The sequence below is a fragment of the Agelaius phoeniceus genome, chromosome 2 (genome assembly GCF_051311805.1).
Source record: "Agelaius phoeniceus isolate bAgePho1 chromosome 2, bAgePho1.hap1, whole genome shotgun sequence".
In the NCBI taxonomy this organism is placed as follows: domain Eukaryota; kingdom Metazoa; phylum Chordata; class Aves; order Passeriformes; family Icteridae; genus Agelaius; species Agelaius phoeniceus.
In genome coordinates, this window is record NC_135266.1 from 69,699,985 (window position 1) to 69,724,978 (window position 24,994).

A 24,994-nucleotide genomic window follows, 5' to 3' on the forward strand; every position below is an offset into this window, starting at 1 on the left:
AACCAATCCAAAAGTGCCAGCATCACAGCAGAAGATGGAGACCAAGAAGAAGAAGGAGAAAGGCTGGACACACCCAGATTCCTCCATCTTGGCCCCTGAACCCCCATGCTAAAAACCCCAAAAATCTATTTTTCACCCCGTGATAAATTCACTATCATTCTACTTAAACTTTCGTGGCCTGTAATTCTTCATATAAGGTTGGTAATTGTTTTTTCCAAGGGCTAAATCAAAGGCACAGGGGTCTTGGGCTCTGTGCCAAGGTCTCTGAGTTGAGCCTCTGGGCAGGGGCTTGAGTCCTCCAGGGTAGCCAGAGGAATTTCCTGGGTTCCGACAGGGCCTCAGTAATGCTGTTTCAATGCAACAAAATTTTAAAACAGTTTTCATGCAGAGCATGGAAAAGCCCCACGTGGGTAAATAGCTCCCACTAAACTGCAAGGATGTGAGTGTCATGGGATGTTATGCCAAAATCCTTGCTGAGCTTATGCTCAGTCCTTACCTCCCACTCCATTCAAAGTAGGTTAGTCAGCATTTAGCCAATGGGCCATTAAATTGCTTTACTTGAAATGCTACACAGGGGCAAACTTTGCTATGCTGTAAACAAGCCACTGCAATACCAAGGACAGATTTGTGAGAATGAACAAGAGGAGAAAAGAGATTAATGTGTGGGGAGAAGAAGGGATTTTGATTTGTTTGGTTTATTGTTATACAGGGCAGGACATTGCTCATTTAAATCCTTATTTTCTCTTATCATGTTTGCTCAAATGTGCACACACACATACAAGCTCTCAGACAGTTTATCTAGGTCGGAGCAAGTTGTTCCACATTCATTGTGTGGCTCCTGCTCTGAATTCCCAAGGATGTGACACTTGGTGCTGTCAGCATGCACACATCCATTGCCATCAGTCACATGGAGAAGCTGAGCTTGGGCTGGGATGGACATCCAGGCTGGCTGTGTGATTAATCAGCAATTTACAGTCTGATAGCACAGCCCAGGCTGTTTAATGGACATACACTGCATCATGTGCAAGCCTGTATCAAAACCCAGAGTGGCTGGATGCATGTCAGCAGCAATTTTTCAGAGAGAAAATGCTTTTCCTCCTTCCTTTCACATGTCGCTTGTCTGGAGTTGCACACACAGTGCCAAGCTTGGCTCTATGTGGTGTACACACACTGAGAGGTGTGAAGCCAAGCAGGCTCCAGGAATGGAAGAAACCTGCAGGAAAACAAATGGTGATGGCAAAACCATTTCTCAGTAATGGCAGAATGCAGTAATGGCTGAAATTAGGGTTAGAAGCAGTGATTCCAAACCTCCCTCCACTGATCAGCATGCTTACAAGGTGTTTATTTACTAAATCTCCCTCGCACACTGCCTTTATCAGTCTTACCATCCACCTCAAGTATTCTCTGGGTGCCTTCTAAGAAATTAATTTTTTCATTCAAAACTTTATTATTTAAAAAAAGGAAGGGATTGATAAAATATACATATTTGATGAAAAAACTCTCAACCTTAAAATAGATAAAAGACATTAGAGCAAGTCCTGTTATCTGGGAAAAATCAGAGCTCTCTTGGATCACTGTGTCATGGCAGGGCCAGAGGTCCTGCAGATTTTGCCCCACAGGAGAGGTGTGTGGCACTGTCATGAAATGATGAGATTTGTTTCAAGATACTGCAAAATCAATAATCTGCATCTACATATTCACAAATTAAAAGCAGAGGGACAGGGAAGAATAATTATAACTGCAAACTGAGAAACAATTCACAGTTTTCAAGAAACACATAAGCATAGTCTTTTCTTTTAAAAAGCACCACATACAGCACACAGCTGTAACACATGCTGGGACATGGGCAATATTCTAATGTTAACTCCTGCCTTGAGGCTCCCTGGAAATGAGACTCACTGCTCCAGACCCCAACCCAGCCATGGAAGCCTATAGAAATATTTCTTGGGTACAACCTGTGACTGCAGCTTGGAAAGTAATAGGAAGAAAGAAAACTGTATGTCCACTGCAAGCCTGCTTAAGTGTGAAAAAACATAAGAATTACTCAACTTGCAGCATTCAGAATTACTTTTCTTTAACAAATGATCTTAAATGAATAAAACACATCATGTTGACACAGCAAGATGTCCCCATTACTGTGTTGAAGGTAAAGTAATAAATCTGTTTCTGAAGCAAGTGGTAATGCATTGATAAGCATTTCTTAGAGCTCCCTTCACAGCCTCACAAGGCCACTGCTGGCATCAGATATCACCACTGACAGCTCTCAATAGAGCTGGTCAAAAAAAGCTGGAACGATTTCACACCAGAAAACCTGAGTCAAATGCAAAGCAGTCTTCTTAATGATGGATTTTACTAAGATTTCACTTTAGGGCACAACCTTTGTAGAGTCCAGCAAGCCTCTAAGAGAGGTTGTTTAAGCATTTTCAGAACAAAGCCAGTTTTCTTTTCCTTCAGAAATACACTTCAAATTAGTTTTGTAAGAGAAATATGTGGCAGAAGCAAACATACATGTCAAACCAAATCATTTCAATCTATCTTAAATACTTTTCACAATGTTTGTTTTGCAGAGATTTTTGGAAGCTGGGTGATATTTATTGTTTTCCCAAACAGCACTTGCCTTTTCCACCAGCACAGTCAGTGGGAAGAAGAGTGTGAATTCCATGGCAGTTGCAGCTGGAAGTCAAGATCCAAAGCCCAGAGTCACCTCTGTAACAAAGGGAAGCAAGGAGAGTGAGTGGACGGTGGCTGTCACACAGGATATCTCCTTTGTAGCTGTGGGGCTGGATGGAAGCAGGGAAGAAACACAAAAGAAACAATTCTTTGGCAGGTTCTTCAGCTTGCTCAGACCATACACATAAACCTGACCCTGCCCCAAGCTTGGTGGTGCCTGATTTCCACCTCCCATCTCAGTTCACAGCCATGCAGTTTTAACCTCCTGGCCCTTCCCAGGTTTTTATTATTTCTGTCTCTGAATTTTCCTCCTAGACCTTATGAAAGGCAGTGACTGAGGATCATGCAATGCTCTGATTAAATTAACATCGCAACACAAAAATCTCATTTGCCTGAATTAAATCAAAACCAAGTTTTTATCTGTTGTGCCCTGTGCAATAACTGCCTTACCCTATGCAATAACTTATTTCTCTAATTAAATAATGCACTCAAAATACTGATCCAAGGTGGATCCTTACCATATTGTTCTGCGAAAGGGCTGACATTTCTGAGCATGAATGGACCTCATCTGCCAAATCCTCATCCACAATTCTGCATTCAGAGGACAATAAAACCTCATGGTGTTTCTGCAAAAATGTACAGACACACCCAGCTCTCTGGGCTGATTAGTCAAGCTGGCCTCAACAAAATTGCTTCCATGTTCCAAAGTCAGCCCACAGCCAAGCAACTGGGTGGCTTCTCAGTGGGGCAGAGAGGGCAGATGGACAGTTTAGCACCACTTACCATGGGGAAAGATCCCCAAGGCTTTTGTGTATCTTGGGCACAGTTTTGGTTTCCAGGCCAAAAAGCCAGTTCTACTGGTGGCAGTGATTTTTGGTCCATTTCATTTTTTACCAAGCTCTAAACACCAAGTCTGAGTTTTAATTTAAAACAATTTTACATTATTTTATGCTAATAGATCATATCTTTCTTTCTACTTAGAAAGCACACATTTATTTCCACCCAACAGCTACAGTACACCCAGAAAAACATTCAGGACAGACAGCTCTGGATGTCTTTGATTTACCAACATACTTTTCAGAAATTAGAAAGAGATGTGGTACTTACATATTGTTAATTCAAGTACTCAAACATGAGCAAATTTACCTACTGGTCTCTAAAGGGATGGAATAGTAATAATTTTCCATTCTGGAATTAGTGTTCCTCTTGGAAACTACAGAACATTTTATTGATGCACTTTGTCCTCTGGTTAGCACTTTTGGGCTATGCAAGACTAAATAGTACCAGTTCAGCTGTCTTCAAAGGAAAACAGAAAAAAGAAACAAAGAAAGTTTGGATTTTGGAAAGTAGCACAAACTTTCCACTTAAATGTATAGAATCATAGAGATGTTAAGGTTGGAAGAGACCTTTAAGACCATTGAGTCCAGCTGTTAGCCCAGCAGCACTGTGCTTACCAATAAACCATGTCCCCAAATGCCACATCAACCTGGTTTTTGAATACTTCAGGGATGGTGATTCCACCACTTCCCTGGGCAGCCCGTTTCAATGCCTGACCACTCTTTCAGTGAAGAAATTTTTCCTGATATCCAGTCTGAAACTTCCCATGTGCAATTTGAGACTGTTTCCTCTTGTCCTGTTACTTGTAACCTGGGAGAAGAGACCAGCTCCCACCTGGCTACACCCTCATTTCAAGCAATTGTAGAGAGTGAAAAGGTCTTTTTGAGCGTCCTTTTCTCCAGGATAAACATGCCAAGCTTCCTCAGCAGGTCTCCACAAGCCTTGTGCTCCAGACCCTTCCCCAGCTCTGTTGCCTTTCTCTGGACACGCTCCAGCCCCTCAATGTCCTCGCTGTAGTGAGGGGCCCAGAACTGAGCGCAAGAATTGAGGTGTGGACCCACTGTGCCAAGTCTGGGGGGACCACCACTGCCCTGGTCCTGCTGGCCACTATTGGTGATCCAGGCCAGCATGCCATTGACCTTCTTGGCCACCTGGGCATGTTCTGGCCCATGTCCAGCTGTCACCAGCACCCCCAGGTCCTTTTCCACTGGGCAGATTCCCAGCCACTGCCCCTAGCCTGTAGCACTGCCTGGGGTTGTTGTGATCCAAGTACCAGACCAAGATCTTGGTCTCTCTGAATCTCACACCACTGACCTCAGCCCTTTGATCCAGCCTGTCCAGATCCCTCTGTAGAGCTTTCCTGCCCTCCAGCTGATCAACACTCCCACCCAGCTTGGTGCTGTCTGCAAACTTACTTCCCATCCTCATTCCCATCTTCAAGCCCCAGTTTTGTTTTCTGTTGAACAGCACAGACAATTCATTTTTTCAGAGCTGTGTCTGACTTGCACACACTCTGTGGGTGGGCAGAGCCAGTCATGGACAGCCTCAGCCTGCTCAGCCAGGCTAGGCATCTCCCTCTGCTTGCACCACAGCTCTGCTTGGGTAGATTTCTGCTCTTTTCTTTCCAAAAGCCATAGTACACATTTCTTTCTGAGGCACACAAATGTGACTAATCCCTCAGGAATGTCTCAGAGGAGGAACCTCCCACAGAAAGGCACAGTTACTTGCAGTATAAACTCCCACCAGATGCATCTGACCCTGAGACAAGACTTACACAATGTCAGGGAAAACTTCACTTACTCCTGTTCACCTCTTCATAGGTGCAGTCACAGATCTCATCACACTTCCCTTCTGCAGGAAAAAGAAAAGCCCAATCCACTCTCATATATGTCCTTTAAATGATTTTGAGTTTTCCAGAAATTTGCTAACTGCTTGCCCCTCTTCAGAGTACTCAGACAGTGCCTGTTGTTGTAACCCCCTCTCTCCAGGCCTCCATCTCTGCCTCCTGCAGCCAGCCTAGCACAGGATGCAAACACAACCTTCTCTGCTGCAGGCACCAGCTATAGTGCCTACAGAGGTGTAACCAATATGAAAGGAAATGTATCTTCACCCACTGCTACCAAGTCAAGCAGGTGATTCCTGCCTCTCTGTGAGCATCAGGAGGCTCAAATAACTGCTTTCTTATTTCAAAATCCCACACTTCAGATGCCTTTAATTTTTTTTTTTAATTAAAGAAAGTTTGGACTTAGAAAGGTATATCAAAGGTTCTGCTGAAATTCTCACTGCTTGCCCCTACTTTCATGCAGTGGCTTTCTTTTCTGTTGAACATCATGGAATGTTAGCCAATGCTGGTCAATGCTGGCCAGAGGGTGAATAGGAACTTGGATCTGTTTGTCTGGAGGATACATTAAGCAGGCACTGCTGGGTGGAGAGCTGCCCAGGCCCAGGCTGTGTCTCCCTGGACACTGGGAGTATCACTGGTGGGTATCACTGGTGGGTATCACAGGAGAGGACAACCATCACATAATTTGCAAGACCTGCTCTGTGACTGTGCTCAGAGCACACCCAACCCTCTTCCAGTGGGGGATGGAGACAGTGGTGTTGCTAGCTTGTTTTAAATCTGAGTCCAGTGATTTTCCACAGTCCCTCCTACAGAAACGGCTCCTATTTTTGTGGGAGCTGCTCAGCTGCTTCAGAAGAAGGCTGGAAGTCAAGTCACCTCAAGGCATGGGGCTGAAGCCACCTTGCAGGGATGTGAGACCCCAGTGAGCAGCATGCCAGACCCTCTCTCCTGCTGGCAGTCCTCCAGGGTTAATCTAGTGGAAGCTGCTGTGGCAGTCTCCAGCACAGCTGCTGGCTCTTATTGCCACTTGAGTCATTCACCCAAGGGAAAACCCACAGCAGGCTCTGGACCCACACAGTACGGTGGGAGTGGGAGCAGCATAAATAACAAAGTCGTGTTCCTGGGGGCAGCTGCTGAGAAGATGCAGCTAGAGAGTGGTGTGTTAAATGAGCACAGCCTGTGCCCCCCACGCTCCTGAGGGAGGGGGGGAGAGAAGCAGGGAGGCAAGGAGGGAGGGAGGGAGGGACTGCAGGCCATGCTGCACATGCCCCAAGGAAGACAGGAGCTCGTGTAGCTGCTCAGCAGCAGTTCCCCAATACATCAAGCAAACAGGAGAAAGAAAGACACGGGGCTTCAGTGGCTCTGAAAACGGAGATAAGGGCAATGAGGCTTTCAGTCTTTGCAAGCAATGTGGCTCTTATCTGCCCCTGATATGGCAGGCCTGCTGTCATTTTTGAGTTGTGCTCTCATAGGCCTTGCACCCGGCCGACCACAGGCTTCAGGGGAAAACCACAGTGCAAAAACACCCTCTCTCAGCCCTTCTCCCCAGCTGCCCCTTTTCCTCACTTTTAGAAAGTGAAAAACAAATGTATCCACAGTAACACAAAGGGGTTGCATGCTAGGTGCATAAAAGCAAGCACAGAACTCATCCCTGCTTGTCCTTGTGCAAGCTGAAAGCCAGCAGCTCTGGAAGTCCACAGAGAAAAGAGAAAAGAGAAGGAAGAAAAGCTCAGCCTGCCTGGGGAGGGAGGTGGGAAGTGGAGAAAGAAACACTCTGTTCTTTGGAGCATTTACAAGATAAAACTGCAATGATAACTTCAGCATCTCCGTGTTCTTAAGTGTTTGACTTCAGCTCTGCAAATATTCATCTACTGCCAGCAATGGGCATGTGCTTATTTTTTACAGATTACACAAGTTACAAGTTCCACATTCAGATATCAGACAATTTCCGGAAATCTGCATAGAAAAAAATGGATTGTTGTAGCTTTTACAGACCTCAGCAGTGAATATATATAGTATTTTATACAATCATTTTATGACTATATGATTTAGTATCTTCAGACATGTGAAGGTAAAATATGGGAGCTATATGGCTTCTGAACATGCCTGCACATTGGCTGAAGTTAAGTAAAGAACAGCTTCAGGTTAGACAATTCTTATATAAACCTGTGAGTTTCTTACCATGCCAAGTCAAATGTAATGGTCCCAAGTCTCTCAACACTTGTGTTTTAGAGAATGAAGTTGTGTCGCTTTCCTCAGGAAGGTTTAGCCACTGAAAGAAGGCAGAGGAGCTGCCAGTGTCTGCCTGAAGGAAGCAGCTGGTGAGAAGTGTTCTGTGCCTTCCTTGTGCCCCATCTCTGCCTGCAGCCATCTCCCCATCAAACCCGAAGTCACTCGGGCTCCTGCCATCCCCTCTCTGACTGGGACCCAGCAGATTTGTATCCAGGTTTGCAAGTGCCCTGGGAGCATGCAGCAGTGCTGCAGGACCCTGCACAGAGCTGAAAGACCTGTGCACCTGGGGGGGGGGGGGACCTGTGTGGAAAAAAATGCTGTGGGATTGAAAGTTCAGGGATGAAAAAGAGCTCCAGGCAAGCTCCCACTGAAAAAAAAAAAAAAGTGTTTCTGCAAAACATTTCTTTATAGGAGTGATTTTACTCTGGGATTTGTATGAGCAGAGGAATTGCTGTGTTGATAGCAGAGCTGCTGTGCTGTGCTCTGGCCATGTCTGAAGCAGTGCAACAGAGCCATGGCCCTGAGCTCACATCAGCACAGACACCAGTGACTCCCTCCCTGCACTGGCAGCCAGGCCACCACAGCTGTGTCCCCAGCTCTGTGCTGGCACTCCACAGCCCCTGCCCAGCAAGGCAGGCACTGCCCAGTGCCCTCCTCCTGGCACAAGCAGGCCATAATCCTACTGAGCACAAATGCTTTTATTTCCCTGGGGGTTCTAAATACAGTCTGGTCCCCTACAGCTCTCCTTGGAGGAGCTCTCACAGCCAGCCTCAAGGCATCCCCTTTCCCCTTCCTCTCCTTCATCTGCAGCTCAGCATCAGGACACCAATGGGACACCCTGGAAAAGCCTGGAAACCTCCCTGAGCACAGCCAGGCAGCTGCAGGGCCCAAGCCCCTGCAGTACCAACCACCTTTTGTGAATTCAGCAGTGTGATCCTGAGTCACTACACATTCCTCCTTTTAATTTTAGAAGTAGTTAACTCCTCTCCTTTTTATTATCTCGATGTATTCCTCCTCTCATACCCATAGGATTTCAATTACTGAATTTCCCATCAGCTGGCACAAAAATCTTTTGTCCTTCCCTGATATGTGACCACAGCCTCAGCTTCCTGGCTCTTTTGTTCACCTTTCTTTGAACTTCTTCAATTTTGTTGGTAAGCATTTTCCTAAGAAGCAAGGTGGACTGACTGCAGCTTTGTTGGTGTCTCTGCACATGCAGAACAGGCACAAACTTGCCTTCTGCCAGCAACCCAACAGCTCTGGGCAAGGGGGAGCAGATGGAGACACTGTAGGGACCAAACCTTTCTAGAGAAAAGGTAGAAATTAAGAGAAAAACAAACAAGTCTCTCATCTCATGCCAAAACCAAAATAATTTTCCTACTACAGAGAAAGAGGAGAAAGAAAAGCCCAGAACAGCTAGAAAGCAGAACCAGAGATGGAGCTGAGAGCCTCTCTTGCCCTGTAACCTGGAAGTTGCACAGAAGCAGATATGGTATGTCTGCAACCTGCTGCTACCAACGGGTCCAGAAAACACTGCCACAGAGCAGAAAAATTATCTATAATCTATCTTGAATTAGGCACATTATAACCTTGAATTCTTGTGGGTGGTGAGCAAGTGTATTGTGGATCACTGGTTTTGTATATTATATATTATATATTATATATTATATATTATATATTATATAGTATATAGTATATAGTATATAGTATATAGTATATAGTATATAGTATATAGTATATAGTATTATATTATATATTATATATTATATTGTATTATATTATATTATATTATATTTTTATTATATTTATTGCTGTTAAAATTACTGTTACTATTATCACTTCCTTTTCTGTTTTATTAAACTGTCTTTATCTCAACCCATTAATTTTACTCTTTTTCTCACCCCAGTCCTGCTGGAGGGTCAGTGGGGGAGGATGTGGGAGTGGCCGTATGGCATTGAATTTCCTGCCAAGTCGAACCATGGCATCAGGAAGGTGAACTTTGAGACTGAAAGCAATGGGTGTTCCTGGCCATATCATGAAGTAAAAGTGTAGTTGTGACTGTGCCAGTCTCAGTTCTACAGAAAACTTCATGTGAACCTGCTGCCTGGTGAAAGGAAACCATAGGCAATGTGGTATCAGCCTTGTCTCCAGTTACCACATATAGTTGAAAAAACTCCATAAAATTTTTGACATTTATTGGTTTTGGAGTGTAAATGGACCATTAACCTTGTGCAAATTGTGCTGCAGCAACAATAATATTTAAGTAATTCACAGGGTTGCTGTTAAGTAACACTGTAGTTTGCTTTGAGCTTACTGAAGGGAAGGTGCTATTCTTGCATATTATTTACAAGAAGAGATTTGGGATATCAAAACAACACCTTTTTGTGCTCAGTGCATGGGGATGGAATGGCATAGGGGCCTGAATTGGGAAGAGAAAGACTGAACTCCAGAGGGTTTGGGGTTTACCATGCTCCTCATGAAACCCATGGTGTTTAAGAGGCATTGCTCATGTGGTTAGTCAGCAAAGAGGGTCTGAAACAAAAGGACAGTAGCCTCATCATAATTGTTGTTCTGGATGACAGTAAAGGATAGCTTAAGGGAAAAAAATATGAGAAATGTTGCACTAATAGTTAATTTGCACTATTTCCAACAATTCAGCTAAGCCTAGAGAAAATAAATATATGGGTTTAAAGATGGTTGCTATAGAAACCAGAGGAGATTTTATAGTTGCTTATGAGAGTAAAGAAGGTTCTGATTGATAAGACAATCACATTCAAATAGTCACTATGGAAACCCAAGGTGACCTGGAGGAAACGTGATTCCTCTCATTTTGTTCCTGTGGGCAGATGAAGACAGCCTGGATGGGGGAAGGTCTGGGCTGAGTGATAAAGAACACCACAGCAAGGCAGCACTGACTTCACTGTGGTGCTAGAGGTGCTCAGTGCTTCATATTGCAAAGCTCTGTAAGCACTGACCTCTATATCTGTGAAATAAATTTACTTACTTACCCATAAACAGTGTTTGTTTTTCTTTTTCCCCCTCACTGAAATCAATAAGAACTCTGTAATTGATTTCTTTGGGGGCAAAACAGATTTGAGAGACCTTTCTATGTCTCCAGTGCATCAAAGAAAGGAAGGCCATTGTCACATCTCCTGTGGAGCTCAGGGCTCAGGAGCTACCTGTGCTGTGCAGAAGCAGGGCCACCGAATTGCTGAGCACTTTGCTAACAACACCTTCTCCCAGAAGTAGGACAGAAAAAAACCTGATTATGCAAGCCTTTTTCTTGTAGATAGGTTATTTAAGGATCAAGGTGGGTCAGCCTGCACATGACATAAACCAAAAACTGAGTAGTATCTTTATAATACCTCAGTAACCACTTGCCATTTTCTTCCAATATTCATCTTTTCAGACAGTGATAGAATGTTAATATGAAGGGCAGGTGCTCAGCACTCCTGGACACAGATGAAAACTAAAGTTATCTCAAGAGGTTTTTTTGGTTTTTTTTTTTCCTTTTGTTAAGGCCATAGATATCAGTTCCAGGTATTTGAAATACACCAATTCCTCAGTAAGGATTCACAAGGGGCCAGACCCTGCCTGGTTCCTCTGCCCAAGCTTAGCCACACTCTTCTCCTGTATTACTTAGAAAATCCTTAATTCACACTACGCACATTTGATCAAATCATAAAGATATTAATCATCAGAGATTTTTATCTTTTATCTTAATAATTGTCAGTGAGGTTAAAAGAACTAGCTGTCAGCCTCAGGAAAGCACCAATATTTCTGTAATTTCACCAAGTTTCCAGTGTAAACACGCAGATAGGGAGGAAAAACATATTTTGGAGAAAACCTGAGGACTGAAAGAGTAGAGCACTGAGCAGCACAGCTTCCCTGAAGCTCTCATTCTCCGGGGTTAGCTGCCAAATCTGGTAAAAGTGGTCAGAAAATTCATCCAGCCCAGCTGTCAGATTGCTGACTTTTCTAATAAGCTTTGCTGGGTTTGGAAATTGCCCTCCCATGTAGAAAACCTAGCTGGGTTTGTACATCAGGTAATCCATAATGAAAAAGAAATAAAAAAGAGAGTACTTCTTCAGCTTGCATCATCAAATGAAAAGCTTAAACCTGAGGCTGCTCCTAGAAATGCAGATGGCACTGACAGGCACTGTGCTGGGGCTGGAAGCAGGCAGAAATTGGACACACATTATCTTGAAAGAAATTCCTACTGGTTTTAAACACAAGCAAATTTGTTACCTATTACTAAAACTGTCGACTTGTGGCTGGAAATAGAAATTACTGCTTTAATGTAGACATAATGATTCAGCTACAAGGAAGAGAATGAGATTAATATTGAATAAAAGACGCTCACAGAAAGATGCAGTCTGCCAGGTAAGTTCCTGTTTTGATTTGTGGCCATAGGAAGGAAATACATAGGTGGAATACACAGGTAAATAAAATGTACAAGTTAAGCCCTTTGCACAGAAGAAATGAGTGTAAATGTGTAACCAAGCCTTTTATCCTCAGCACTGCTCTCCATCACCACATGAGAGAGCACCTCTGCTTATGGGGTTTTTCTAAACCATGTAACTCAACCTCTCTGCACCTTTCAGCAATATCAGCTACACTGGGAGAGAGAACAGCTATAGAACAGCTGTTCTGGGAAAATATTCAGGCTGTAAAAGTCTCCCAAAGCACATATGGGAACACAACACTCATCAGTGGGGATAGATAGTGCTTCTTTACCAGTGCGGGATGGGTTGGGAAGATGCTTTTCTGAGAGCTTATTACCCTTTTTCTCTGGGCTGAAGAGGTCTCAGAACACCCCTCCTGGAAGCACACACTCCTCAGTATTCCCTGCAAATCATCCCAACTCGAACTGGCTCCCCTGGGCCTCAGCTACCCCATACCAGAGGCATAACCTGTCCCTTAGAGCTTCCTTCTGTAAGCTCCACTTTAAAACCCATCCAAGGAGATTCTATGACTCATTATCTTCCTCACTCTTTCCAATTTTAAGGAGAGAAAACTCCCAACAACAACACAAACTGCACCAATTATTGTGATAGCAGCAAAGCATCATTTTGAGAAAACAGTTTGTGAAAACATCCAAAATCGTAGGGAGTTGAAATTCTAAAGCTCTCAACATTGTGGGATGTGTCTTACTTTCAGAACCCAATTCTCCATCTCTCTGAAAAGTGACAAGTGGCTGTGAGCCTTGTTGCTGTTCCCTGGTAAATACCATAAACGAACTGACAGATAATGTGGGGCTTCTCCAAGAAATGTGCAAAGGCAGTAAGCACCATCTGCTGGCTTCAGCATGAAAGAAAAAAACCAGGAGTTTTTCATCCAGTTACATGTCTCTTCAGCTCTTCTGCCTCCAGTTTTAGGGCAAATTCAAAGAAACTGATCCCACAACATCAAAAAACCCTACCAGGATGGGTATAACTAACCAGACAAAGACTATCCAGGGAACATCAGTAACCCTGCAGACAGATCAAGGTAAGATAGAACAAAGATAAGAAAGTTAAATGAAGTGAAAATTCACAATAATTTTGTCAGTATTCAAACTGAGCCTTAACTTTTTACCTGGCTTTGCATTGTATTTGAAACACAAAAGCTTACCCCTGTAGAGAATGTGAGCCAAATATAGACACAGCCTTAGAAAAAGAAACAGCCAGGAAATGTTTTGCAAGAAAACCATGTATGTAGATGTGTTTTGCCCCCTCAGTCCCTGATCTCAAGTAAGGATGTGGGGATTTGACACCAATAGAGTGGGGCAGCATTTTGCAGATGGTTAATTCCCATTATAGATATTTGTTACCAAAGGACCAATTAAGCCAGTGAGAGCTGAAGTTTTGCCACTGGTTTGGCAAAACTTCTCAGCAATTTGCAAAAATTGAACCCAGAGTACCAATAAAAGTAAAAATATATGAGGACTGCCAGTTTCCAAATAACCAACAGTGCCAGCCTCAGCCTTTACATTCAGAGCAAGACAGAAGATGCCACATTTCTGGTTAATTCACAGGATAGCCCAGTCCTGCAGCACAGGGGCCCTAGACCATGGCACATGCCTGACAGTGAGCATGTAGTGTCCCTGCCTGTCCCTTGGCTCGACCTGAGTGGCAGTGGCGCCCCTCTGGGGTGAGGTCCCTTGTCCCCCTGCCACAAGGTTTGCACATGCCAGCCAGGCAAGCCGGCAGCAGCTCAGGAGAGATGAAGGGGCATCTGTGTGTATCAGAGGGGTATTCCCCACTCCATCCCTCCTCAGGAGTGCTGGGGTATGTGCTGGGAAGCACTGATGGAGCAAGGCTTGCCCAAATGCACCAGACCAGGCTTTGTCCCGCCTTGCTCACCCTGAGCGCTGCACACCCGGCTTGTTCTGCCAGGCAGGGATAACAGGAACAAGACACCTGTTCTGTTGGCTCTAATCAAGGGATAATTCTTCCTCAGAAGATGCTTCAATTAGCATTTGGAGCTGTTACCTCAGACCACATCTGCCATTTGAAAATGCTGAGTTTTAGTTGTTTTAACCTACTCTAGATTTTGACTCCAAGATGAAGCACAGTGAGCAATCCCATCCTGACTAGATTTGTCCTGACAGGCAGCCATGGAAAATGGGGCCAGTGGGCAGTGGCTGTCCTGTGCTTGCAGAGCAGGAAAATTTAGGAGATGATTTAGTTCTCTGCATTGCTGTGGTCAAGTCAGTGATCTTTGCAACATCACTGCTCTCTGGTTTGATTAAAATGAATGTCTCAGAGTTCCTTGTACCTACAACCTCTGATTTGTTGATGACAATATGAATGACAGGTGTTTGAGGTTTCTCCTCAGCACAACACCCTCAAGCCTCTTACTTTAGTCTTTAATCTGCAAATCAGAGAATTTAATGGTGAATGTTGAATATGTTCGTGTGACCAAAGTCCACTGAGATCGCCTTACTGAGATCATGAGCCATTATTTCAGTGTTAATCCCAGCACTCAGGACATCTAAGGCATCATTAAATACAGCTTAACCATACCAGTATCTTTAAGCACCATTTGTCAGCAAAATCCAGCTTCATTAAAGTCTCTGTTAAAGCCTCCTCATCACTCCCCGACTGCAGCTCCACCACAAAGTGTTCATGCACTGCGAGGTTTATTGCTTTATCATCCCACTAACCCAATCTTTTGTTTGGCAAAGGTCCTACCCTTGCACTTGTTTACAAACAAATAACACTAAGCTTCCCAGGAGCTTAATTGCTTCTCTTTGCAATACTACATCTTAATATGGGCGGTTATTTGTAGGTACTTATTATGTCTCCTTGTAGTACCTGGTAATAAACTGTGGAACACCATGTGCACAATCAGCTGGAACATGGCTTGTTAATTACAAAAGGTGTCATAAAGTACATGTTTCATTTAACAAAATGATTAGTTATAAATATTTTAGTGCAACAGCAGGCTGTCTGGTGTGCCACACGGTAGTTAACAGGGACGTTTTCTTGTATTGGGTCCAACCCTGCTTTTTGTCATTTGAAAGAAAACCCACTTACCCACTGCTCTCCTCAGACAAATGGCCTCCAATTCTCAGAGCAGAAGGCAAAATGCCTTTCTTTGGGAGAGGTAAAACTTTTCCCTCCATCCCCAGTGTAAAGCAGGGAATGGGTAGGCATGAGGAAGCTGGTATTGTCAATCAGTGTCACCTCCCATTTGTACTGAACCTGCCTAAGCGCCAAATATTTTGGATGCAGGCCCTCAAAAGGCATTAGCTGGATTTCACATTCACTCACATCAAGGGCAGCACGCAGCCATACGCTACCATTTAGGTCTGACTTCAAGGTCAATAAACACCCAAGCACATAATGTGAGTAGAGTGATAAAATTAGGACTATAATGAAGAGAGACAAAGTGACCTATTTAATGCTACAGCTTTGTACATTCAACAGCATATTGTGGAGGAACATCACATAAGACCTGAACTGATATCAAGGCCAGGGGGATCCAATAGTGTCACTGTCATGTTTTCTGGAAAAATCCCTTCACCAGGATTTCTCACCTGGGGAGCTGAGAAGCCTCAGAGAAAAAGGAAAACAATATTTTCTCATTTGCTTCTCCTGTGTTTTGCTGCTTTGGAATGTGGTTGGAGATTGTTTATCCAACATGTGAATTGTTTTTACTTATTGGCCAGCTGGGGCCAAGCTGTGTCGGACTCTGAAGAGAGAATCACGAGTTTTCATTAGTATCTTTTAGCCTTCTGTCTGTATCCTTTCTCTATTCCTTAGTATAGTTCAGTATAGTATTCTTTAATATAATATAGATCATAAAATAATAAATTAGCCTTCTAAGAATGGAGTCAGATTCATTATTTCCTTCCTGCCACAGGGGTCCCTGAAAATACCACACAAATAGTGCAAGCATGAACCACTTGCTCTGTTCCCAGAAGGAGTTTGCTGCGCTGTGAAACAGTGAGAACCAACACACACTTTGGCTTCTCCTTGGCAGCCTCCTAAAAAAGCACATGAGGAGTTGCCACCCCCAGGCTCCACGAGTGGGCAAGGTGCTGCTGTCACCTCAGGTCTCTGTGTGTGGCTGTCCCCTCACACAGCTGAGGGGACACCCCAGACACCTTGCAGAGAGGGAAGGCAAACAGAATGTGATCCTCACCAGGCTGAGTGCAGCACAGCAGCTTCCTGTTAAATACAATGGAGAGGGAAGAGATGTCAGATCCACCTGGGATCCGCATCCTGCTTGTTGCTTATGGCATGGACAAAGGAATAATCAAGGGATCATTCCACAGCACCCTTTTCTGGCAGTGGGGCTGACCCTTGCCTCAGGTCTTCACAACATATGGCTGCATTTGGGAGTGTCATGGAAAGGCTCCTGTGGTTTCTAGAAGAGTGTCCAGCAAGTGATTATTGCTGCACAGGGAAAGAAGCAGGGACAGTGATGTGGATCCTGCCTCTGAGCCAATCTGAGCAGGATCAGAAAATCAGGATAATTTTCCAAATATATTGCTCAATTTGTACAAAACCCAAGCAATATGTTGTCTAAAACAGAATGAAAAATTTCATATTACAGGAGAATTTTAATGCGAAATTTGAATCTCATGTAAGACTTCCTCTCTTTGATATATTCCAAACCTTTACTAAAATCCTATTTATGAACTTCTGAGGCTTCAGTTCTTATTCTTGTTTTTGCTTGAAAGACTTGTCCTCCAAGTGAGAAAAATCAAATTACAAGACCCCAAAGCTGTCCCACGTGCACACAAACACACACACTGAATTCTTCCTTTTGCAATGCAGACTTTTCCATGAAAGATTTTTCAACTTGTCTATGACTCTGAAAAGTGTGTATGATACAACTTTGACACAGACATTATGTGAAGAGTAATTATGAATGAATTAGAATTCTTTATTTTCACTGCAGATTTTTACTCAGCTGGAAATAATATGGTTTCACAGTCTTTGTCTTCATGTTGATTTCTGGACAAGTATCAGAATTTTAGTAACTAATTTTTCCCCCTAATATAGATCAGATTAGGGTTCATTTTACATTAAAATGTCATATCTGTCTTGAGAAAGTAAATATGAATGTAGCCAAATTTTGTAATACTGTTTGCAGAGTTATCCTATAGTTTTTATTTAAGGCAAACACCTTACACTCCCACATTCCATAACCATAAACAAGTAACCACTCTGGACATGGAGAGAAAATGTATGTTAAAAATATAACTTTTCCATATTTTTAAATTTAATATTTTTTAATATTCTGGGGTTCAGAGTATTCTGGGCAATTCAGTGTCTTCAGCATTATATGGCTGCTGAAGGATCTCCTGTCCTCAGGATTAGGTGCACAGAACAGAGCTATGCTTTAGCAAATAGCAGTCCTGCTTTTTAGGCTTTTAAAAATTGTAGTTCACAGACAGTGCTGTGTGGACTCATGCACTTCTTTATTACCCACTTGAACTTCTCCATAGGCACTGGCCTAAAGCCTTTTTTTCCCAACTCCTGGGAGTGGAAGACACATTTCTGAGGAAGGTTATTTTGATTTTGCTTAAGAATCATTCATAAATGAGTGTGTTAATGTAAGCTTGCACTTCTGAACAATTCTCTCTAGAAATACAATAATTTGATTAAATCCATCATGAGTTCATGAGTTCATGAGTTATTCCAGTAGTTGATAAATTCCAGCTTTCTATTATCTCAGGATCTTGGCAAGGATCCTCTCACCTCTCAGCAGATCATGGCAACGGGGCTTAATTCCCTTCTTCTTTTAACCTGGCTATACTATTGAATAAAATGAAAACCTGTTTGGCTACTTTTTAGACATCTGGATACAGTGGTATAATTATTGCTTAATAGTGAAGGAAAACAAAAGCCAGGAAAGAAGCCCAGGGCTTTTTCTGCAGTACAAAACAAATTATGATAGTTGCAGGCTCCTTAGAAAGAAATTGTTGAGAAAACCATAGTTTGCAGCTTGTGAAAATTCTATGCAAGTATGGTAAAGTGCTTTAAAGGTGTCTGGTTAAGTTATGGATCTTGTGTACACACGAGTGGGACAATTTTTTCTGGATACCCAGAAAGCCCCTCCTGGGACTTGAGAGCAGCTTTTGAGCAGTGGCTGGCAGGTGGGACATGTCCCCAAGCACCTGGAAGTGCAGAGCAGTGCTCCCACTGCAGCCCCACAGCCCTTTGAAATGTGCAGATGTCCTTGTCAGGACACTCTAAGCTGAAAGTGGCTGACTTGTTCACACCTTTGCGTTCTTCCAACGCCTCTGAAGCTGGCTTTCTGATTTGGGCTGATTTCCTTCCTTCTTGCATACCTTGTTTGGCTTCTGACCTTTCCTCCTCCCTGGTTCCTCGCACTTGCTCCTTTCTCTCATCTCTCTGTCCCACATTTTCCCCATTCAGGTCCTCATTACCACTCTTTTCTCCTTCCTGAGGCCCAGCCTGTTGCAGAGTCCAGTCCACAGAGCAATTTCCATGGAAAAAGTGGAGAAACTGGGTGAGCACTGCATCCTCTTCCCTCAGCCCTGCCCTCTGCCCAGGCTGTGTCACCTCCTCAGGCAGCCCTTGTGTCCTCCTGTCTTTCCTGTCCCCTGTGACCCTCAGGGCAGACTAAACCATGACTCCACGTGCCATTTCTGAGAGATGTGATCATGTCAGGTCACCCAGGGCTGTCTGTTTATTATTTAAAGGGTCACAGCACTGTCACTGTCATATTTTCTGAAAAATCCCTTCACCAGGATTTCTTCTCCTGGGAACCTGAGAAACCTCAGAGAAAAATGGAAACAATAATTATCTGATTTGCTTCTCCTGTGTTTTACTGCTTTGTAATGTGGTTTGGACATTGTTTACCAACTGGTCATTGTTTGATTGGTTTCATATGAACTGTTTTAACTTAATGACCAATCACAGCCAGCTGTGTCAAGGCTCTGGAGAGTCACAAGTTTTTCATTAGTATCTTGTTAAGCCTTCTGTAAGTATCCTTTCTCTAGCATAGTTTTAGTATAGCATTCTTTAATAAAATATAATATCATAAAATAATAAATTAGCCTTCTAAGAACATGGAGTCAGATTCATTTTTCCTTCCTGCCACGGGGCACCCTGAAAGTACCACACAGCCCTATCTCCAGGACTCCACAGCAAGCAATTTGCCAAACTAAAACCTTGCTCTTTTCATTTTTGCCAAAGCTCCCATGCTGGATCAGCATCCTGAGCTGTGCCATAGCTGGGAGCACAGGCAGAGGTTTTGATCACCCCTGCTCTCCCATCACCCACAGCCATGTGGGAATCTCCCAGCACAGCTCCAGCTTTTCCTCTTGCCAACAGTAGCAGGAAAAGGGATGCATTTAGCTGCCTAACTTCAGTTTGGAGGGGGAGCAAAGGAATAGCACTGCCTCTTTGGCAGTATTGCAGCTGCTTTGTGTAGGCTGCCCAGCCTACTCCTGCCTTTCCAGGCAAGTGCCAGCCTTCCTGCTCCAACAGAACAGAACTTTCCCTTTTGACAGCTGCTTTCTCCGTCCCTCCTTGGCCCATTCTGGGCATTTTTTCTCATGCTGTAATAGAGATAGTCATTTTGCTGGCAAAACCATACCTGAAATACAGAATTCAGCCTCTGAAATACTTCAAGACTCATTTTTTGTCCAAAGTTGCAAAGTAACAGAAGAAAGCAAATGTTAAAGACAAAAGTCACCCATGGGGCTGCCAGTCACACCCACAGTGATGCTGTGCAGTACATTGCCCCAGAGCCTGGAGCTTGTGCTTCTAGAAGGGGCAGCTCTGGATTAATCAGCAGACAATTCTTTTCCTCTTAGATTATTTTCTTAAATAAATTTACTATATTTATGCAAGCAAGATCTGATTTATGCATACTCCCCAAATAAGACAATGAGGATGCAACACTTTGAAGGAAGCATCCTATATTTAATCCACTGCTGTCTCCTCATTTCAAGCTGAGTGTCTCCTGATAGCTGCTGGGAGCTCACTACACTCAGAGAAACACAGAATGGGTCAGGCTGGAAGGGACCACAGTGGGACATCTGGTCCAGCCTCCCTGCTCAAGCAGGGCCATTCTGGAGCACATGGCACAGGATTGCATCCAGATGGTTCTTGAATATCTCCAGTGAGGGAGAATCCACAGCCCCTCTGGGCAATCTGCTCCAGTGCTCAGTCACTCTTTAATATGAACATAGCTCCTTGGAAAATCAAATATGATCAGAGAGAAGCGAAATAGTTTCTGTACCCTTGCAGTAACCCAAGGAAAGTGCTTTTGTCTATTTTTCCCTCCCTTTCTTCAGATCAGGGAGATGTGGTGTTTGCTGCAAGTGTTCATGCACTGTTATTCATTCAGGAGAATGACACACAAAACTTTCAAATTTTCACAGAGCTGCTTTCATCAATAATTTACTGCACAAAGAAGCTCCTTGAGCAGTAGTAATTAACACGATGCTAAGATGGTAAGTGATGGGGGCAGAGCAGCACTCTTCTTCATTATCAGTACACACGCTGCAGGTGGCAGCAGCAGGGATTGATCCGGAGCCACGCTGTCACATTTGTAACGTTGTACACACAGCCCAGAGCCAGGATCCAGCTGCTGAAGCAGGACTGGGTAGATCCTGCAGGAGAGGCAGCAGGATGAAAGCAGCAAAAGGGCTGGCCACAGCAGACATTTTTGTATTCTGCACAGGAAACCTTTGGGAAGGGATTTGAGGAGAGCAGGAAGCAAGAGGGGCAATACTGAAAGCAATGGAAATTTGCTCAGCTCTCTTGGCTTTCCAAAGGCAGTCCCAGCAGGATTGTACAGGCATCTCCAAGTGACTGCAAAGCCCAGCCCTGACAGCTCCAGCTGCTGCTCCTGTTAATGTTATCTCTATCTCCCCTGCAGCAGAAGGTTCCAGCCAGACTTGACTTTAACTTTCTTTTCACCCCAGGTTATATCCATCCCAGCCTTGGCTCCTTCTCTTGCTGATGCCCTGAGGAAGAGCTGCTGCCTGGCTCCTTTACCTCTCTTTCTTGCACACCTGACTGCATCAAAGCCAGTTGTTGGCAAGGCAGGGCCCCACACCAGCACCAGCAATGCCTATTCATGCAGCCATCATAATAGGAGCATGCAATCTTAATGTTTATATTAAGAATTTTGCCTCATGAGTAAAAGACAAGTTAAAATTAGAATTCTACCCTCGAATTCCAATGTCTGTTGGTATTCTTTCTCTCTCTCACCCCATCCTGCTTTCATGAAAGTGAATAAATAATTGGCTGAAGAAAGAGATGACATTTCTTTATTCAGAGAGATTTGACTTGTGGAAATCTGTTATTCATGTCATGCACGCTCAGGTCCTGCACACAGCCTCAGCATTGTCATTCCCCAGGAAGCCGCTCATGTCACTGTGTCCTCTGAGAAACCCAGCCTGACTCAGAAGACAAAGCAGCCAACATTCATGGGCAGGAATTTCTTCCAGTTAGTGGTTTCTCCTATGCCTGTCTAGCTGCACTTGCTGCCAGAGGATTCACATCCTCAGTAGCTTTTGTTTTCTTCAAGCAGTCCTGTAGGCTCCAGCATCCCAGCTTCTCTTCCTCAGTGTTACCTCCTGCCCATCCACACATTCTTTCATTTCTCCACCAACACTTGGAGGCTGAGCTCAGTCAGGAAAAACAGAGCTTCTCCTCAACTCCACACTTGGTGGGTTTACTGTTGGTTTGTGGCCTGACTGACACAGGCAAGTGTCCGGGAATGGCTGGCCTGAGCAGCAACCCCCTTTTGGGAAGCTCATACTATGAAAATGAGAGGTTTGATTCCTCTGTCAGATCAGAACTGCTCATTGCAGAGCCAATATCCAGGACTATGTGGAGTTAGAATTGCAGAACCATTTGGATGTTTTTGGCTTGTACTCCATCTTCCATCTGAACAGCCAGCCATGTAATTCAGCATTCCAAACCCATGGTTTTTTCACACATTACTGGTAATTAGGTTCACCCAAACTGCCTGTGACAGCTCTGTGTCTGGCTGTCTGGCTCCTCTTTGCCAAGTCCTATTCACAGAAGAGACATTTAGGAGTTGAGGGATGCACAGTGCAGCATTCATCACACATTTCCTTTCCAGAAGCTCTTTGCAGGCTTGAAGTGAGGCTGAGCACTTGTACTCTCTGATGCATTTACCATGAGAGACAATTCACAGGAGCATGTAGTGACAAGATGAGGGAGAGTGGTTTCAAACTGAAAGAGAGCAGGCTCAGACTAGATATTGGGAAGAAATTATTTACTGTGAGGGTAGTGAGGTACCAGAACAGGTTTCTCAGAGAAGCTGTAGATGCCCCCATCCCTGGAAATGTTTAAGGCCAGGCTGGGTGGAGCTCTGAGCAGCCTGCTAAAGTGTCCCTGCCCTTGAGGGGGGTTGGAACTAGATGATTTTTAAAGCCCCTCCCCAGCCAAGCATTCCGTGTTCACTAAACTTGTTTTATTTGTATCCCCTCCTTTACCATATTCCATAGATTTTCTTGTATGCATGTATTTGATATGTACCTATTGCATACACTTCTGGTGTAAACTCCCATAGTGTAGCTCATCATTTCCTGGCTTTATGGAGTCACTAGCTCAGAGGGAACCTGCTACAGATTCAGGGCTCCCACCTGTCACAACAGCTACTATCAACAGGAGCATGTTACTAGTGAAAGCAAAAGAATGGTGCCCTGCTTGGTGTTTTTCCAGCATATACTCTATCTGCATCTATGAAAAACACAAGTGGAAGCTAAATTAGGGAAAGAAGAGAGCTGTGATACAAACCACAATCCTGAAAAATTCGTTTTCAAGTGACAACAATACTCATGCTGTGAGACTGCAGAAAAGGATCGGCTTTGCCAGAAGAGCTGGTGATTTCTAAAATGTTAGTAATCTAACATGCTGTGTAACTGAGAACAATATGCATGTAGCTCCAATCCCTACAATCAAAAAACAGCTTGTCTCACCCAGGCTCCAGCATGCAGAAAAAGAAAACCCAAACATCCCTGATACACACTTGAGCAGGGATTACAACCAGCAGCACACTTACAGTCCCTGCCTCCTGTAAATCATGCCCCTGAGCATCGTTACAAAATTGTTTGATGGAGCAGTGGTCCATATTCCAGGTCATATGTGAGGCCATCCTGTAGCACAATGTCACAGCTGAGCTTGAATCGGTGAGGGGTGCCTGGTTCATGCATTACAGGGATTTTTTTCTTATCTTTTGTTATCTAGCAGCCACAGAGTGAGAATTATTTCTCCTAACACAGCAGCAGCGGGGGAGGAGGTGGAGGAAGGCTGTACGTGACTGCCACACTGAGTTGTTAGCATGAAATTCATGCATAAGACTACGAGCAGGGCAAAAATCCTTGAGTCCTAAGCTGTTGTCACACAGGCTGGAATTTGTGTCATGTCCACACAGAAGCCAGGTACCAGAGACCTCTGTAAGCCAAACTGAGTGGTACCAGGAGATTTATTTTGTCTTTGACAGTCCGTATTGCCTGAGGTGTTACAAAGAGCTTACAAAATAAAAACAAGGCAAGACTGTGGGGACAAAATAAGGGAGAAGAAAGCTGGTCCAATATTAAACATTTTAGTGTTATGAAGTTAACCAAATAGCACAAAACCCCAGAAGCACCTACTATGAACTGTGTTTGCTGCTACAGTGCTTCAGCAGAAGTAATGGCCTGGAAGGGTGAGGAGAACATTCCCTATCAAGTTAAGCACTGGAGAGCAATTGTTTTGTCCTGTACACATCAGAAATCCTTGCAGATTTAGGATTTTGAGGAGCAGAAAAAGCTACTTGCAAAGTCTCTGCATACTTTTCTTCTGTCCCAGTGCAATACTCTTTGTTTCACAGCTCTTCAGTGTGATCATATGCAACATAATGTTTTCATCTGAATAATTTACAAGCTGAAAGCACTTAAGATGAGTAGGACAACACTTGCAGAGATCACAGATGCAAAAATGGTTTTCACCTGGCAATTGCAAAGTACCTTTTTTTTCGGAACTTAGAGGAAGGTACCTCTTGCAATTAATAGCTAATTTGAATGTAGATAATTTTTGTGAAATAAGAAGTGCATTTTATGCTTTGTTTGGACCTCCAAATCTGCCTTGCTATTTGCTTAAATCTTCAGGGCATGGGAGAAACAGGTGGCAAAATGTAAAATAACTCCAGATCAAGGAGTCAGCATTCATGATAACTTCCAGCAAATGGCAGGAGAATCAGGGGAACTAGGAGAGACACACTGCTGCTGCCCAAATGATCAAAAAGCCACACTATGAATGAGACAGGGAGCACCAGGTACCAGGTGGACTATTTATTTTTGTTTGTTTGGGGGTTTTCTGTTTTGTTTTGTTTTGTTTTTTTGTGGTTTCTTTTTTGTTTGGTTTTTTTTTTTGTTATTTGTTTGTGGTTTTGCTGGTTTTTTATTGTAACAAATTTAAATGCAAGAAGAAAAAAGAATAGGCAATACATATGGGTATTGCCTTATGTACTGTATTTTTTTTATTTAGACATTTTAAAGAATACTAATGGCTTGCTCAAAATTATTTTCTCTGTAGTCTTCATACCATGGGAAGTGAGCAATAGGGATCAGGTAAGCAAAATATCATTGGTACTGCTATCAGCTACTGCTTTGGGAGAGAATATTTTTCTGGGTTTCAGTGTGTGGTTTTGCTTTTTTTTCTTTTTTTTTTTTTTAACAGGGGTTCATATTTTATGAAAAAGAAAAAAAACATATAGTTCAATTTCTGTTACCTAAAGCATCCCTCAGCCAAACTCATACAGAAATGAGAAGGCTTAAAAAACCATTTAAAGTTACAAAATTTCTTTCCAATTGTCAATACAAGAGCTAAATAGATGAATAAAAGGCTTTTGACAAAGCTGTCTTCCAGCTTTATGCACCAGCCCTTGAAAATCTTGACAACACTGTTAATTTTTGTTTCC

General features: G+C 43.5%; 1 long non-coding RNA gene across 1 annotated transcript; it reads right to left on the reverse strand.

The window, feature by feature from the left end:
• LOC143693361 (uncharacterized) lies at window positions 1-23,313 on the reverse strand. Its single transcript, XR_013180945.1, has 3 exons — window positions 23,096-23,313; window positions 2,618-2,706; window positions 1-1,213 (listed from the first exon to the last, which is right to left on the reverse strand). It is a non-coding gene; the product is annotated as an uncharacterized LOC143693361 (long non-coding RNA).
• Between the last annotated feature and the right edge of the window lie 1,681 nt (window positions 23,314-24,994).